Source organism: Alosa pseudoharengus, unplaced genomic scaffold, assembly GCF_046254945.1.
Source record: "Alosa pseudoharengus isolate Yale_2024_CS ecotype anadromous, Long Island Sound unplaced genomic scaffold, YU_APseudo_1.1 YU_APseudo_1.1_scf_20, whole genome shotgun sequence".
Taxonomy (NCBI): Eukaryota; Metazoa; Chordata; class Actinopteri; order Clupeiformes; family Clupeidae; genus Alosa; species Alosa pseudoharengus.
The window spans coordinates 20,477,931-20,497,304 of NW_027468664.1; the positions used below are offsets into that span (position 1 = coordinate 20,477,931).

At 41.7% G+C, this 19,374-nt stretch overlaps 1 long non-coding RNA gene across 1 annotated transcript; it reads right to left on the reverse strand.

Moving 5' to 3' along the window:
* Window positions 1-18,224: 18,224 nt before the first annotated feature.
* Window positions 18,225-19,374, reverse strand: LOC143136664 (uncharacterized). The gene is made up of 3 exons (XR_012989386.1): window positions 19,308-19,374; window positions 18,703-18,767; window positions 18,225-18,356 (listed from the first exon to the last, which is right to left on the reverse strand). It is a non-coding gene; the product is annotated as an uncharacterized LOC143136664 (long non-coding RNA).

The window sequence follows — 19,374 nt, forward strand, 5'->3', positions numbered from 1 at the left end:
TTATGTTATGATGAGTTTTTATGTCCAAACAAAGTAATTAAATCTCAATCTCATCTAGAATCTTCAATCTCAACAAAGCTTTAATGTGGAATTCTAAAGTCACTAAAGATATATTTTATTCTTTGGTACAGATATAGACATACAGCCTCTTTTCTCTCTCTCTCTCTCTCTCTCTGTCTGTCTGTGTGTGTGTGTGCGTGTGTGTGTGTGTGTGTATGTACAGTACGTGCACAAGGACTCTCAGTTGTTTGTACACATAGCCTCTGGAAATTACTTCCCTATTCCAGAAATTGAGCGTCCCGCTTTGCACATCTGTCTGACCCACTGCAAAATGTGTCCCCTCCTGCTACCTGTAGTGAGCGATGGCCTCGGTACTGCCTCCAGGCAGAGACAGACGGCTCTATTCATCCATAGCCAGCTCCCTCCTTGTGGCTATCCAGCCGTGCTGTGCCACTCTGTCAGCCACCCATTTAGCGTCTGCAGCCCTGATGCGGTTGTCTGGGCCATTTTACCTTTACAAGACCTGCGATGGAAGGTTAGACAGGGATGGATCGGAAAGTGTGCCACCTCTCATTGGTCATGACCTGGATATTTCCTTTGGCCCACATGTGTGCTTGGAAGTGAATGGAGAGGTCAGGAGTGTGGATGTGGGCAGAAGGAGTCCACTACAGCTGGAGTCAAACCATGCTGATAGACCAGGGTGCTTAAACTAGGGCAGGAGGCAAACACACCTCATACTGTATATGGTGTAGGTCTGCAAAATGGTATACTGAGATGGTGATGCTTTTCAAGTGGGTATACTGCGTAGTCCTGCTTATCATGTAGACTACACCACTGTATTGTAATATAGGCTAAGGACTAACCCTTTATATTTTGGAGCAGAATGCGACTTGTGGGCAAGAGCTAATTTGACCTGGGCTTTATATTCCCCTCTGCTAAAGTAGCTTCAGGTGTTACACAATCAGGCTGACATTTAAAGTGTTATCAGGGATAACCGAGAAATTTAAATATGTGAAAAGATAGTATGACAAACAGGTGCCGTTTTATGATGTGTTTCATTTTACCATAGAGATGATGAGTCATTGAAGTGTACTTGACACTATTGTTAAACATTTTAAGTGCAGGTTTTAGGCATGATTCAGCCTCCTCCTCAACTGTATTTCTATTCATTCTGCAAAGTGTCACATGGTCTTCCACTTTTAAACTTCTTTGAGTGAACCGTGTTCGAAAGAAATTGGATGTGAAGTAACGGAACAATACAAGAAAGGATTTAATGAAACAGGATTTAGACACCACCCACAAAACACAATCATTAAAGTTAAAACTGTTGTTGTCCTGCTTAATTGCCGTCAGTTACAATGGGCATGGGAGTGTGTTAACTGCAGCTGAGGACTTAGTGCTGGCCCCTGCTGCAATTTTGTGCATCACACACACACACAGAGATTTATTTTTTTGTTGCTATGTGTGAATGCAAAATGCAAGAATGCTAGATTTATGTCAAGGTACATTTTTATTGCTGTACATTAGTGAAGTCACATCCATTACTGGCATATTGGCAATATATATTGTTCTTCAGTCTGAAAGGCCACATTTGGGGATCGAACCGGCAACCCTTTGGTTACAAGCCTGAAGCCCTAACCAGTAAGCCACGACTGCCCCACACTTCTCAAGGTTTCCGAGGGCATTGAATAATAGAACACATACATTGAACACACAACATTGACATATTGTTAGCAATTGTAGAACAATTTTTCAGTGGTTACTCTGGATCTCTGGATTACTATTGCCATTTCCTCCTTTATTTTTCTTCTCCTCTTTCTGTATGTGTTCTTCATACTGGAAATGTTTTCTATGTATATGTTTTTTTTTTCTCTGTAGTTGTTTGAATAACTTAGCGCTGCCACTGTGAAATTGGCTCTGGTCTTTACTAGGAGCTGAACAAGAATTATATTTTAAGGAATTTGCTGTGTCCTAATAAGTGTATCCTTAGTAGTCCTTCTTGCAAGTCAAGATAATTAAAGAATAAACTTCTATTTACTACTAGGAAAACATGTAGCCGCATATACGGCAGTAATCAAGGCACTGCGTAATGAATGCCAGTTAATTGCTGTCTTTATAATTATGTAATGTATTTGCTACTCGCGACATGGTCTGAGGACAGAATGCTGGAATATCTGTTTGTAATTACTCACACTTGGTCTGGCTCCCAAAAGAGGAACAGGAATATTCATTTTCATACATACAAATCACTTTTAAAATCCTCATCTTCACCTACAAATCCCTCCACGCACTTGAACCCCAGTATCTTACAGATCTCTTCCACCCCTACAGTCAATCATGCTCCCTGCGGTCCTCTGCCAAAAAGATAATCTTGCCATTCCCCGCACCAGATTCCGGACCTTTGGGGACAGAGCCTTCTGTGCTGCAGCCCCCAGTCTATGGAACAAGCTACTCCTCCATTTACGCACTGCCCCCTCCATAGGCCTTTTGGTGTTTTAATCCCCCAACATCGTCTTCCAGGCAGCGCTGCATGGAAGGCACTAGGGTTAGGCAAGGGTTAGGATTAAGGTTAGATTTTGAAGCCAACGATTGCAGCGCTGCCTTGAAGTCGACGGTGGGGGCTTAAAACACCATCAAGCCCTCCCTAGACGTGTTCAAATAACACCTTAAAACACACCTGTTCTCTGAGGCCTTTGGCCTCTGAGTCCCATTCCCTACCCATCCCTTTGTTAGTCAAGCGACCTTGGGTATCCTGAAAGGCACTATATAAATTTAAGCTATTACCATTATTATTACATTGGTCAACATGAATGTGTACTAACGTTTACAGATTAATATCAAAGCACACATGTGGTGCCATGCAGTGAGAATGATGTAATAGCTTTGTGTGGGGTGTGCCAACAACCTCTCCAACCAACAATCCCACTAAGACCCAACTCACAACTCAACTCACAGACCCACCTCAGACCCATCAGCAAAATATTGTGAATAATCCTGTGAAAACACAGGGCCTTCATTTAAATGCTGGTCAGTGAATGAGAAAAGTTCTCACACATGAACTAACGAACACATGTGGGGTGAAACAGCTTTTAGCTGACCCACCCATGTTTGTGTTTAGGATTTTTTTCTCACTGTGTAAAATTTGCTAATAGATTTTGTGTAGTTTGTGCAAGCTTTAGTTACATTTTAGACTTTGCATTTTGCCCAGCATTTAAAGTAGGGCCCATGCTATTCCTCTTAAAATAAGCCAAGGACCAGCGTCCCCTTTATAATTATAAGGTTCTATCTCAGTTCTGAGTAGTTCTGAGATATTGAGCTTCAAAGTCTTAGAATTCCATTCCATTCCAGAGTTTTACTGATAAGCGGAACAAACCTCTTTAGATATAATGTCTAAAAATACATACAACTACACCTCACCTTCTTTAGGTGTCACAGAATAAGAATATTTCAATAACTCAATTTTGACAAAAATGTCAGCTAGAACCTTATAATTCTAAGGGGACGTGTTTGTCGCTCATCACAGATGAGTGAAGACACTTGTCAGATTGAGCAGGGGGACCGCTGACTCAATGCATGCTTTATTTTTGGCCAATCCTGTGCCTCTGTGTGCAATCCCATCTGATGACAGGCGGTTGAAGAGGGTGGCCTTGTGCATTCATTCAAGAATTCATTCTGTGTGCTGATTACCTTTTTGTTCATTAGAGTGTGTTGAATGAAGGCTGAACTATTTATTCTCTGTGTAATACACAAAAGTTCAATCCAATCTGTCAATTTGGGAGAGGATGAGATGTGACAGGCCGGCTGCATTCGATGATGTTCACACAGAGACAAAAATGTGAGACAATATTGCCAATGTTCCAAAATGAGAGTATTGAAAACACCATTTGGAAATGTTTTGTGTGTTTGTGTGTAGTTAAATCAATGAATCAACAATGAATCATCTACCTAATTAAAAAAAAAGTTTTCTCCATGAGCAAAATGCCTGGGTTACAACTGTAACACCGGTGTAGGGGCCAGACCTATTACTTCGATTAGATGATGTGATCTTGCGATCAAGTCCCATTGAGTGATAGGTCACAGTTTCTGCAATATGGAACTTGTTTTATTGTGAATGTTTACCATCAGAGGTGAAATACACATGACAGGTAAACAGACTCCTCTCACAAGATGCTTTGTACACGATGAAGGCAACTGACAAAACAACACAGTCAAAGACATATACAGTACCTGTTCCACCCACTCATTAGACTCTCATTCTCCGACAGAAAGAAAGGGAGCATGTCACGGACATGCCCACTCTTATCTCTGACCCGTTCTCCCAGCCTGATAAAATCTGTGGCCAGACTCGGTTACCGATATCTGGATGCGGCTCACTCATAAGCTGTGATGTGACGCCGTGATTAAGATAACAGCCAATGATAGCAAAGCAGTGACACAGTGGCAGGTATAACAGCAGTGTTAAAACCCACGTGATATGCATCCGATACACTGACAGGATGTAGAAAAGGAACCGTACATGTTGCCTGATTTTTCATCTCAATAGTGTAGAGAACCTCTGTAAGCATATAGCACAATAAACATATCTATATAAATTGTATTATTGCATACAATTATACATTAAGGTATAGAGTATTTAGTAATATACTAAGGTAGCAACATTCAATATTCAATGCCACAATAGGAGAGTAAAGGGAAATGATTGAAGGCTTGCAATTGGTCTTGGCCCTGAGAGCCAATTGCAAGAAGGCTCCAGTCTTTCGTCATCCTCACCTAACTTACTCTTACAGTCCAGAAACACACACAGTCATCTAGAGGGAGAACCCCGGGCTTGCGTGTCCTTTAGGAGTGCCTCGGTGTTGGACGATAATGAGAGAGAGTGCTGCTGAAGTAGTCCAGAGGTCCGTCCATCCTCCAGCTGCCATATCACAGTGCCTTTCTCATTAGCCCTGAGCGTCCATCCTTCCTCCCTCGCTCCCTCCCTCCCACCTCCTTACTGTGCCTCGTTAGCTTCTCCGCGCCTGCTGCAGCTGTCACGGGCCAGGTGCCTGCCCCACCCCCCAGCCTTCCTCTGCTGTGAGCCTACTAGTGTCACCATTCAGGTAACTGTGTGAAACTAGCCCGTCCCTGCTGTAGTGTTGTCATAGGGAGCCTCTGTTCCAGACTCATCACCTTGGTGTGCTTGTAAACGAGGGAGACTGTGGAAACTCACATTAAAAGAAAAAATGTTGTGTTTTAGTGATGGTGTCATACTTCAGTAGTATTCTCAAGTTATTCATGCAGTGCAATACCCATTTAAAGTTTAGTCAAAAGATTATTATTGCATTAAGAGTGACAGATCTCCTTGTCAGAACTTATTTTGCAACAATAACTTTGAGTTATCATTGCAACACACACACACACACACACACACACACACACAGACATATATGCATAGCCTTCTTGTCCCATAGTCTGCTGCATTCAGATTCCTGTTTTTGCATTTGACTGGGCTGTCTATGGGCTGCCCACTCTGCTGTCACCTCCATTTTTTATTCCACTGCAGTGCTTAATCGGGGTGCCTCTGTGAGTGACAGGCCGGGCATCTGGCAAAGGCCCAGTTCGGCACTGCCTGGCGGTCTGCTCCTGGGAGCCTGCGAGGCCATACACTCGCAGGTGTCTGGCTGCTGTGAAGTCTGAACCTCTTTTCTGCCATTTGCGTGATGGGAATGAATGTTGGTTTAGATTTATCTTAGAGCTATGTGAGTGTAATTAAACATTTGAACGGCTCTCAAACCATTTATATTTAAAGTTGTGTGAAATCTGTGAGGGATGACTTTTTCAGTCAGAAACCATATTTCAGATTATAAGTAACTTTGGCCCATGCTTTTACAATATCATCTTCACCCATCATTCCTTATCTAAATATTGTTCTATAAAGTAATGAACATTATATTATAGCAAATATCACAAATAAATAAAAAGACATCAATGGGATCCTTCCAGACAGACAGACTTCCAAGGTAAAAAAAAAAAAACTGAGAAAAGGTATGTACTTGGGACAAACACTGACTAGGTTTGCGAGATCTTGAGTTTGTTTTTGCGAGATCTCGAGTTTCTTTTGCGAGATATTGACTTTCTTTTGCGAGATATTGAGTTTGTTTTGCGAGATCTTGAGTTTCTTTTGCGAAAATAAATAATCAAATAAACGTTTTCTGTGGTGATTCTGCATTAAGTGCATTCATTGATGTGTCTCACTTACCAGCTTAAAGCGTTGTTGCTTGTTGTTTCTGGCAGTTTCCCTATTGGCTGATAACGATTTATTTTTAAAAATGTATCAAAAGTTACCCCTCCCCCCGGGGAGTAGTAGGCTATGTTAGCCCATCTGACTGCAAGTGTCAAGACGTGAGATTAAGAAGAGATTCTGTTCTCGGTAGCGTAGCCAAAAATGTTCAAATGGGTGGCCATACAAACATTAATCATAGGCATGTTATATTTATGACATAAAAGTGGAATTTATTGAAGGCATTTGATCACAGCTGACAAATTACTCAGAAACATTTTCAACTGGAGCAAAACAATGCATGAATGAAGCTTTGGTGCGTCACATGAAACACAATTGAGACAATAGATGGACCATATTGGACAACTTCAAAGCCTCATCATAGGCATGTTACATTCATGACATGAATAGTGGATCTTATTGTACAAAAATGACACATTATGCAGTCGGCTAAACATTTTAAACTTGGGCAAAACTGCATGAACCCAGCATCGGTGCGTCGCATAAATTAAAACACAAATTGAAGCAACAGCTTGACCATCGGACAATCCTACTGCAAAGACTTTTCATAGGTATGGTGGAATATGAACGCATTTCATCACACCTGACAATTACGGAGCTGCCGGCTGTAGTCTACGCGATTTGACTGATTCTTGAACTCAGTGTTGACTTGCGCGTCTTTTTTAGATGGTGAACGTAAACGAAGGAAAGCCCTCTAATTGGACGGGCAAGACAAGTAGACAGGCCCGGCCGTGGCTACGCGTATGCTTGGTTGGCAAAACTAGTGAAAAAATGTCTGTAAACCAATTTGGTAGCCAGAAAAAAAACATTAACAGAGGATAGAAAATACAAAAAAGGAGGGAGAGAACGCAAAGAAGGTAGGCCTATGGTTCTTGGCTTCATGTTCGGGCAACAGACGAGTTTGAGGATACGGTAGGACAATGATGACATTAATACAGTAGCCCACTGTTGCATGGTCACTTGCAATTGTATGGTTGATCTATATTATTTTTAGCCTGACAAGCCAGACCCACATTAAAATGTAGGGTCTGGGCACTCACCGTTCGCAGTGCTCAGTCCGAGGGGCGGGATAATCAGTTGTCTTTCAAATTCCCTCTGCAATAGTACAGCGGCAGCGCTATGAGTCCCATGCGTTTCCCACCAGCGGAGCTAGTTGGCTAGTTCAAACGTTTGCCAACTTAAAGGAAAATTCGGTTTTTTAGCACTTTAAGGCCCTTTTCTGGTTTGTTTTGGATGAACTAGAGTGGTGGACACCGAAATTTTGACGATTGGTCCTGTCTCAACTTTTCTGACTCGTTTTGAATCGCCTTTGACTTCTCAGGGTGGCTGGCAATGGGCATACTGTAGGCTACTCAAACATGTCCTAAAACAACCCTTAACGTTCGTTTTTCAAAACTGTGCAACTCACCGAGTGGTTAGTGGGGTTCGTTGCTAGGGGCGCGTCTAGATTTCTAGGCTATATTATTTTAACTAATTGATCTGAATTGGTTGATGTTTCTCCTGGTAGCCTGTGCTCGCCTGTGCTGTGTGCGTATACCTAGGCCATAATGGCTGTTGCGGTCGTAGGCGTGTTGCTCCCCGGCCCAGAATAATGTAGGACCGGCCCTGTCTAAAATCAAAAGACTATCACTGTACGCGTGTGTGGTAACGTTAACTTCTGATCAGGGCCGGCGCTAGCCATTTGGGTGCCCTAAGCACAAATACTTGTGCTTAGGGCAAAAAAAAAAAAAAAAAAAAAAATCTGACTAAACCTATATGAATGTGAATATCTTGAGAACTGTAGGGCCTAGGATGACCATTTTTTCCGTATATTTGCCTCCAGGGGTCATGTTAGCCCAGTTCATGTGCACACATGTGCACAAACAGATACACACACACACACACATTCACAGTAATCATGACACATACTCACACAGTAGACATGTACGCTTCCATGCACAGGCACATACGCAGGCACGCACACACACACACACACACACACACACACACTCACACACACACACACACACCCACACACATAACATAAACATAACACAAACAATCAAGAATTTCTCATAATTATGAACAGGCAAGATGGAGGTGGGGTTGTATAAAATGAATTTTACATGTGAAATCTATGAACTAATCATGTTTTGGTACTTGTTGTCTAGCAGATACCAGTGAGAATTGAGTGTGGATAATGCAATTTAGTGAGACAGTTAGAATCATATAGGCCTTTCAGCGTGATTTCTTTTTGTGGAAAAAATGTGCTGGACTGGGCGGCGGTCATATTTTGTACCGCTCTGCGGTACATCTAGTTTATTTAAAACATTGTCTTAACTGCAAGTGAAGCGCGAGCATCATCCCGCTGTCTCTTCTTTTTCCTTTTTTCCGCCCCCGACTCTTAGTGCCTTTTCAAGGCGATGTCTACAGTCTGCCAAATTTGTGATTGAGGAATAATCGAACAGACCACTGGGAGGTGGGGGAGGGGGCACCAGAGGGAGACTGGACAGAGGGCTGCACAGGAGATTTACCTTTTTCTCGACTAATTTGGTCTAGGACTATATTCATTTTGTATTGCTTTTGCATATTAACATGCTTTAGACATATTTTATTTGTTATTAATACTAGTAGCCTATTGTGGTGATTTTTCACGACCCAGATTTTTTGGTGCCCCCCCAGGCACTTGGTGCCCTACGCGCAGTGCGTGATGTGCGTGTGCAGAGCGCCGGCACTGCTTCTGATCTTGACTCACTGCAGAATGCAGTGGCTTGTTCACTGCACTGGAGAATACAGCTAAACAAGTTAAAGAAAGGGAAACGAAACTTCATATTTTTAAAGCCTCTAAAATCAAATTGACTATTGAAATCGAGGTTTAGGATGGAGTGATGTGTAGGAGCGATGACGCATCCTCGTCTCGGCTTTATTCACAAATCGCACCCTGACTAGGTTGGCTTGTCAGTCAGTGTGGAACGCAACCTCAGACCAACGCAGATGCCAAAATAAGGAACTGCAACCTAATTCCAGTGGCTAAAGCTCTCCGGAACATTTCTAGTGGTTCTCATATGCATTGATGGATTTGCGAGACTCACAAAAGAAAGTAAAGATCTCGCAAAAGAAAGTCAATATCTCGCAAAAGAAACTCGAGATCTCGCAAAACAAACTCAATATCTCGCAAAAGAAAGTCAAGATCTCGCAAAAGAAACTCAACATCTCGCAAACCTAGTCAGTGTTTGTCCGAAGTACATACCTTTCCTCAGTTTTTTTTTTTTTACCTTCGTTTTTTTTTTTCATGTCACCTCCTGGGCTCAGTACCAGATGGACCTGCAGAGCAAATTTAAATAGTTCATCTGGATTTACCCAGACTATTTATAAACTATAAAAGACACAGAAATGCTGAGTGCAATAGCTATTTTGATTTTTAGTCACAACGGGAGTAAAGAGTCAGAAAAATGTATGATGATCCGGTTATAAGACAGCATCTCGGGTTGCCAGACAACGGCACTAAGGAACTTGTTGTGTAATCAGGATGTGTTGGTAAGCAGGATGTATTTTTTTGTGGTAAGCACTGGGGATTAAAAAAGTCCACAGTGTTATTAGTCCATCAGCCTTCAGGCCTGACCAATCAAAGACGGTCTGACGGCGACGTCATTGTGAATCCAGCCATGCAGATATACATGTAGAGCTGACGACCTCCTGGAGAAAACAAGCAGATATGTTATGAGTCTAAAGCAACAGTTAGAGAGAAGCAAGGGAAGGGATCAGAGAGAGAGAAAATAATTGAAGAAAGATTGAATTATTAAAAAAAGTGAGCCATCTGATGCATGTCAATTGGTCCGACTTAGAATTTAAGATTTAGAACTAAAGTTATGAAAAAATCCATGTGAAAAAATGGGAAAATTGCATAGCCTCTGATGAAGAGAGAACGCCCAAGATCACATAATGGAAGCTGTAAAGTGACTTCTACTCCAATTAAAAAACACATTAATTACTCATTCTGGTGTCATTTGTGTTGTCAGATTTGAAGTTGGGCTCTCTGAAAATGGCTTGTCTCAAACAATTAAGTCAATAAAAATGGACTTAATTCAATTAAGCCAAAGTGATGTCTCATGTGTTGGCGGGTTATTGTAATTAAAGACGGACTAGATTGGACGTTATTGATGGTTGTCCTTATGGAGTCACAGCACTGTGTGTAGCGAGCCAAGACTGGGCAGTTGTCATTTAGAGACATCTGAGATCAGTGATAACCTGGCAGCTAAACATGTCCCATCGACAACGACTCTCTCTGAGGGGAGGTAGAATATTCATCAGTATTCATCCAGAGTGTTGCATTTATATTGACGCTACAGTATGCCATACACTGACAATCTGAACTACCTGACATTATTCAGGGTTACATTAGTATAGCACTCTTTGTTACACATTGTTTGATCGTGATTCAAAATCAAGCAAGAGAAATGCATTCCATCTCAGTCCTCCATTCCATTCAGTAGAAATGTTATGTATCTCTCAATAAATGTTTGTGCAAATGTCTTGTGTTTGTGCCATCTGTTGCTGTTGGTTTCCAAGGCCACGCATGGTAGTGAATGCTCAAGGGCATCTTATGGGCATCCCCTCCTTGTTCTGGAACTCTCTCTCTGTTCTGGGATTCCTCCACGCTTGTCTGATCATATCAGAGCGTTGGTCACAATACCAAACATGACTGATCTTTTCTCCTCTGTAAAATCTCTGCATTTTCTGTATGCATGGCTCATCCTGCACTATGAAAAGAAATTGCCTTGTCCATCTGATCACATTTTAACAAGGACTTGCTAGTCCACACAAAGCCCATAAAGTGAGGTTTCAGATGTCTTTGCCATGCAATAATTGAATGTATTCTAATGTATTACCTCCAACATAACACTAAAACTGTATATGCTGGTGTATGTGAGTTGAGATTTCAGATACCACTATATACCACAATACCACTGATATAACATTTCACTCTAATATGTCACTAAAACATAATAAATCCCTGCACAGGCATATAACAGCCATTGACAGTGTGGAAAGAAATCACACACAATAAAAAAAACTACCGCAAATGCAATGCTATTTCTAGGACGCCCAATGCCAAAAACCACAATGAGTCTTGTTCCCCTTGAATGTTACTAATGGACCAAAATGAGTAGGTCTGATTCAAGGGGCTACTTCAGTACTGGAAGAAGGCATTAAAAAAGGGCAGACTGAGAGAGCACATGCCAGGGCTACTACTGTAATCTCTCCTGCTCATCACCTCTGTTCTTAAGCTCTCATATTCTCCTCCCTCTCTGTATTGATTTGCCGCATTCCCAGAAATTGAAACAAATATGTGCTCAAAAGTAATCTCATGAGTGGACGACGTTCCTATCGCAAAGCATTAAGTAGATTTTATTTCCCTCTCTCTCTCCAAGGTTGCTCTCTCTCTCTCTTTCTTTCTCTCTCTCTGTGTGTGTGTGTGTGTGTGTGTGGCTGTGCTGATCCATACGATATGTTTTATACTGCCCACATTACCTTGCCGATCTGTGTGTGTGTGTGTGTTTCTGTTTGTGTTTTATTTGTCCCTATTCATGGGAAAGAACAAGTTCTCTGTCTGTTCTGCCCCTTTTGTAATAAATTAATAGTAGGGCATGTGTGCACTCATGCAAACACTAATGTGTCAACAGCACACATAAGTAGAAATTAATATTGTATATTCAGTGGCGGAACAAGTCAGAGCCGGGCCGGGGGCGGGGCACATGACCGGGCCCTTTATTAAACTCATAATTTTACAACATACACATGCCCGCAACAGCTATGGGTATGTCTTACAAGCGTCAGCGCCACGGAGAGCAACTATGTAATTTTGAAGTCCATCGAACGTACATAAAGTGTAACCAAGAGAACAACAACAAAAACATTAGGCTACATGACCCCTAATAATAAAACAACAATAATACGCAGCACTATTTGAAGGGCATACGACGAGCCTTGCGCTCCGCGAACTCGTCCACGATGCTCTGTGTATGTCCATTTTCTTTGCTCTCTCATTCTCTATGGACAACATGGCAAGTCCACTCAGTCTCTCCTGTCCCACTGTGCTCCTCAAGTGGTTTTTAATGATCTTTAACTTGGAGAATGAGCGTTCAGGTTGCAACGGTGACGGGAAGAGTCAAAAATAAAATGAAGGCGGTGCAAATCTCACTGAATGCAGAAGTTACTGCTGGGTGGCTCAAGCCCCGAATCTCTTTTCAAAAGCCCCGAATCTTTTTTTGTATGTGTTTCAATTTCCAACGATTCTAATTTCTAATTTAACTTCCCCTCGGTTTCTCTATAAATGTTACAAAATGTAGCCTACTATTACTGAGCAAATATCCCTTGCTTTCAAAGCCCAATATTGACAGATAATCTGATTTCCCATACGATGAGTTTAGGCAATGCCAGAGCCGAGATGTAGCGGTAAAAGATGCTTCATACCAAAACAACGATCAAATGTATCATGACGTGTTGTCACAAAGACTTACTCCAATTAGAAAATCGAAACCAAAATCATGTAAGTGTAAGTGTTCTTTCATTGACGCCTGTAGGAGACAATATCGTTGATCCAATTTTGTAAATTTGCACGTCGTAAATTTCAATATGAGAGTTAAAATAAAGCCAGTCATACAGCAGAACATTTTATTTAATATTTTACTGATGGTAATTTTGAAACCATAGATTCAATAGAGACCCAGTCAGACCAATAGAATGAAAAATCAGGAACAGAGTTTATTTACAATGATGCGCATCAAGGGAGAGACAGCATGACCACCTAAAGATCCATCAGCTGCTCTAACTAGACAAGGACATAGTTAGAGTTTAAGTATCCTTCCAGGCTGACGGGAGATGGCGTTGGTCATCCCATCTCACGTGGACTACACTGAATCAGACCCTGATTAGTGGCAGCCTGGCAATCTGGAGCAGATAGCTACTGACGCAGCCATGCAGAACAGTGAAACACTGCAAAGTCATAATATTCATGCTTATCTCTAAACATAGTCACACAGAGATATACACAGGGACAGTACAGATATCATACAGTCATTACATAGAATCATACTTTTAGTATCAAAGTGACCCACTAATGAGAAATGCAGAACATTAAACCACATATTGGAATATTGGACATAATGTTCTATTCCACTTTCTCTCACTACTAAATCATCAAAGTAAATTTCAAAACTTTTCAGCAACCGTGAGTCATAACTCGTCCTGACTGGGGCAACCTATAAGCCTAATACGTCCCACTCTGATGAAAATGATTGAAAAGAAACCGTTTGCATGATCTTAGCTCCTCCGGCCTTGTGCCGTGGGAGAGGCCCGTCCCACCTTACCCGGAGGGCCGCCGTTTCACTTTTGGGCCGGTCGAGGAAAAAAATATTGACATTTGTCACGTTAGTCTATGTTCTCTTAAAGTAGGCTATACACGACGTTCCGCAATCCGCATTCTGTGCATGACACCTTTGCCTCTGCATGGGTTGTAGCCTACTATGTGAGGGAGCTCTCCCCTCCCAAAAAGAGTTGGTTGGGTCCATATAGCCTGTCTTTTCCAAAAAGTTTTCTCAGATAGCCTAGCCGGGCCGGCCCTACAGTAGCCATAAGCGTCAGAAGGATGGATGGCAGAAAGAGGCCAGGAGGGACTGAAACGGCCAGGTAGAATGGTGCTAAATGTGCCAGGCTTCCAGATTACAGACAAAAGTGGCAACTGGCAAAGAGAGATAGCCTAATGATTATTAGCAATGTAATTGTAATTGTAACTATTCGCAAGCAACATGGCCTATTAAATGACTTAAAATATTAGCCTTTTGTATCCGATTCATAGACTTTGCAGTATGCAAATATTGATAACAAAACTGAAGATTGGTCTGTGTAGGCCTATGCGGTAAAAATTGTAGCCTCTGAGCAGCGGATCAACCAGTTGACCACTGAAAATGATCCCGAAATTAGTGATGAGGAGGCCATGAGCAGGAACAAGTAGAGAGGATAAATTAAAGTTATTTAATGTAAGAAAGAGCAATTATGCTACATGATAAACGTATATCCTTGTTTGCTCAGAAGAGGGTGTAGTAAAGGAGTATAGGCTAAATCACCAAACAACAATATAGCCTATGCAAAAAACATGTAGCCTAAACATTAGTTCAATATGCCTCTTTGTGGAAGCGTGGGATAGGCTACATTTCAAAGGCTTTCTTTCTTTCTTTCTTTCTAACTGTTTCTGTTTTTGTTAACTTTGTTAAATAATGGAATATTTTTTGTCAACTTCTCAGTTGAAGTGAATTATTATAGCCTATAACCTTTACACATTTGTTGAACCATGGTTCTAATAGAAACTACAGGATAGTAAGAGTTGAAATGTTGCTTCATTTATCCAATTTCCACCACTATGGAAAACGTGGGCCAGTCTTGGGCCTGAAACTCCCGGGCTGAAAAGTGGCCCCACTCCGGCCCTGCGGGTCCGGGCCTGGGGCGTGCCGCACCCCCTCAAGCTCCGCCCCTGTGTATATTGGTTCTGTTTCTATTTTGCAGATTCTTGTGGAAAACAGTGATTCAAGTCACTTTTTTCTCTATATCATGCGCCATTAACAATTCTGATACATTAGTTTTCTTGTCATTCTGTTGTATTTGAATGTTCTGAAATGTTAATTATTTTGCCATGTTTTTCACACATTCCATTGGGTAAACTCAGTCATTTCTTATCCCTGCTTTGTTTGCTATGTCTGGCAAGCATAGGACTGGGCTGTTGAATGAGCTCTGCTACTTTGTATATCCATATTCTTCTACAGGGTCCCTACCAAATCATTCAAGTATTTTCACAAACACTGTACATCGAATCATAACAATGTTATTTCAAGTTTTACATCTTCAAGTTCAAGTTCCATTTTGACCTTCACTTATTCCTTATCCATGGAACTCCCTATTGGTGTGAAGTTGCCTAGCAACAGGATAGTAGCATTCATCATTGAATTCTCCCCATGTGTCAGTAAGCCAGGTTATGGCCTGATAGGTTCTCCTCAAGACCCGGAGCTCTTGGGGCTCAGCCCATACGGACTCACATAATGTGTGATTTCTGCTAACAGCAGTCCCTTCCTGCCAGGATGTGTACAGACAGCCTGTTGTGGGGAGGTAGTTGTGTGTCCCATGGAGAGCTTGACACCGTCACCTGCATGTTTCTGTAACAAGCTCCTGCTGACCAGGAAATACGGAAGGAGTCGGTGGCACAACCGAGAGAGAGAGAGTGCTAATAACTGCAAATCATTCTCTTTGGTCACAGATGAATAGAATATTGGAAAATGTAACACAATGATGAATACAAATTAGTTGTGTGAAAATGTGAAAGAATTCCTTACTCTGTCAAGACTGTTTTGCATTGGTATAAATGGGGTCCCTATGACAGAACAAATGAATGAATTGAGGGTTGCGCTGACAAGATCATTTTGTATCGGTAAAAAAATGCTGTCTCCATCACTTTAGAACTAATGAATAACTTAGACTCAATTATGTTGCCTTGTAAAAAGTAATTTCACTTTAAAACAAAATGCAGATAAAATGTATGCAGAGCAATATAAAATGCACCCCTTTTTATATATTTTATGTGACCAAACACATGCACATTAGTTATCCTATTCTCTGACAGGGGAAATTGGTAGACGGCATAGATGTGTCTTTCTGCTGGCAGACGTGGACCCTGGGTGAACTGTCATTATCTATCATTACTTCCAATCAGCCCCACAGGTAGTGTTGAAGAGAGGGGGCACCTCGAGGGTCTCTGGATCTTTTATCGAGAGGGCAACAAGAGCGCCGACTGACAGCCTCAAAATGTCCCAAGCAGTGACTTTGGAGCGAATGATGAAATATGACCTTGTCAGGTCATATGCAAGTAAAAAGTGTGTGTGTGTGTGTGTGCGTGTGAGTGTGAGTGTTGGTGTGTGTGTGTGTTGTGTGCGTGTGAGTGTGTGACTTGAATTCAGTGGTGTTAGAATTTCACAGAGTTAAAATTAGGTAGGGATGACAGATAGTGTCAATATCTGTTTCTCACCTCAGTGGCAGATTCAAGAACATTACTGAGTTTATCTGGAGTTTGCCTTGAGTACAGCTCCTATTCTACGTAATTCAGTGCCGACGATGACAGCCAACGAAATGTGTTTTTCATTGTGTTTTCCGTGTATGCCCCCCCCCCCCCCCCCCTCAGGTGCTGCCTTTCTTGGCTGGCAAAATGCTACTGGCTCTTGATTGGCTCTATGATTGAGGGTGGGGGGAACTGAGGTCATGACAGTACAACAACATGGGGCCCTATCATGACATTTTAAAGCGCATCGTCACTCGTCAAAAGTTTATTCAAATTTAGTAGGATGTCCAGTTCACATTGGGAGGTGTTTCGTTATCAAACGTGGAGCGCATGGCGCAACAAGGTGTTCCTAGGTTTTTTAATCAGTCATATGGATGTGTTTGGGGCGTAACATCATTTAAAGGCACAATCCGTCAGGATTTCGTTTTATTTAATTCACACTCCACACGCCAATCCAGTTGGGGGCAGCATGTAGGAAAACAATGTCACAATGATTTGCTAGTGGTAGAAACGACGAAACACACATTGCCCATGCCCTCCTCTCCTCCTCCGTCCCCCGTCTCCGTTTTCGCTACTGTCTATCCCTATGTGTCTATCAGATAATGTCTCTTGTCTATGGTCGCCACCTAGAAAAAAAAAACTCCTAAATCCGGAAAATATCTTCTTCAACCGGCTCACCCTTACCCGATCACTACATATAACAGTTTTTATTAACGTTTTGCTTTTCACACTGGTATTGTTGGTAATGAGACATTTGAGAAATAAATACAAATTTGCTAGCGGCATTTGGCAAGCAAGTCTTAGCAAAGGCTAGGCCTAGCCTGCGTGTAGTAGCGATTGTATGGATGGATAAAACTGAAAATAGTAATAAGGTATTTTTTTCGGGTGGAGACTGACGACGAAGATTACATCCCCCCTGCATCGAGTCAGACAAGAGTGGGCAAACGTAAGGGCCAGGCAAAGAAGAAAAGTCCTGGGTGTTTAGTGTCAGTCCCAAACCTGGAGAGAACAGTACAGAGACGGCTCGAGCTGTCAGAGCAGCCAGAGAGCGCGCTGACCAGCAGAGGCGTTTGGAGAACAGTCACCGTGAGAGTCTGGTAGCAACACAGGTGTTCTTGCTACGTAGCCAGTAACTAAAATGCTCCATGTAGTCAGTGGTTACAGCCAATCGTTCTGTTTACTATTAGGTCATTATTATTACCATTTATTACACGGCTCTTTATAATGCTGTAGAATGCTCCATTCACTCCGATGGGACTTCCCAATGTCCTACGGTCTGATAATTTTTAATACCGGACCGTTGCTAAGTATAACTAGAGAATGTCAAGGAAAGTGAAACTCGGCAGGCCACGGCCAGCGCTGCATCACTGTCGGGAGATATGCCACGATAATGACCGCCTTACAGAACGTTATTCCTTACACAATCATCCTCTACAACTAACAATAAAGCTTCCCATTCTAAGAGCACAGTGGCTACATTTCATGTAACATAAAGAATACCTGAATTACGACTAAAATGGTATGTTCATCTTTTCCTTTGCACCTTTAGGCTATGAGTTCATATTTAAAACTATGGGCACAAATGTCAAGAGCCAAAGCTACCACACAATGAAATTACATTAGTTTAAACAACTCTTTAACAACAAATAGATTCTAAGAAGTCAGGAACAGGAGAGAAAAGCATGATGTTAGTATACCAATCTTGATCAAAGAACACTTTCAGGCACAACCAATGTTTCACCAATCCTGATTCTTGGTATTTATTATAAAACTACAAGACAGGAATAAACTTTACATCTACCAAGTGCAACAACATGAATAGAAATGTAACTTTTGGACTATATGAGGCAGGAGGGAAGCAGCTGGGCACATGGATAGTCCTTAGCAGTCTTCAACAGCAAGCAGTTGGGCTAACGAGTCAGGCTTCATGTTGATGAGCCACAGGAAATGAAGAGGTGATCTGCAGCAGGAAATTCAACCTGTTGACACACCAATCTGAATGAAAGAACATGAACAAATCAAAGCAGGACAGGACCTCTTAATCTGGGGGTTGGGACCCCATTGTGATTGTGAAAACTGCTGGAATTAGTTCTTAAACATAAAGCTACTGTGTCACTAGTCACTGTTTCTACTGTTTTTTAAAGCCTACTTACAAAGATAACTAGATTCCTCTAAATATTACAAACAGCTTATGAAACAGCAACACTGGCATCTGTCTGGGGAGCAGGGTTTGCTTGACCAACTTTTTTGGAACCTCTGCAGCAGGAAACAAATTACTAACTGGGCATTAGCTAAGCATTTTGCCACATTACTGAAATTAGATGATATTACATTTTCCTACCTGTTGGGCAACAGCAATGCAATCGTTACACCTTCATAGGGGAGGACTGGACTGGAATTCTGATCCTGTGAAAACAGATAAACACACACATGGGTATATTGTGATAAAGACATATTTGAAGAGCTTCAAAGGAAAATGGTGATGCTATTTTGCAACAGGCCCGACACAATCTAAGCAACTTATAACGTTACCGGAGATAGAGGATAGTATTCTAACGTATCTGAAAGTTATCCTAATCGTGTAGAGCTAGCATTAGTTGTAATTGTAGTATCTTATGCTGCCAACATCATTCGTTAGCGAGACTACAAGCCAGTGAACATTCACCAATATATCAAAATGTATTTATTGCATATTGGAACATTACACTCTATGTATTGTGTAGGACACAAAACTTGGTCACGTACAAATAATAGTATTTGGCAAACTGTTTATATGCAGCAAGGACGATATCGCTAGGTTGGTAACGTTAGCAATGGCGGTCGAACGAAGTCAATTTACCGCGATCTACAGCTGACAAACATTACCTAGTGGCTCGAGAGCTAATTCTACAATATCTCCTTTGCGTAATCAAAATTATGAATTATGTTTAACAGATGTTTACTTACCAGTCAAGAAGAAATGTCGCAAGTTCAGAATCGAACTGCATCTCCTTGCTATCCAAGCTGTCTCCAT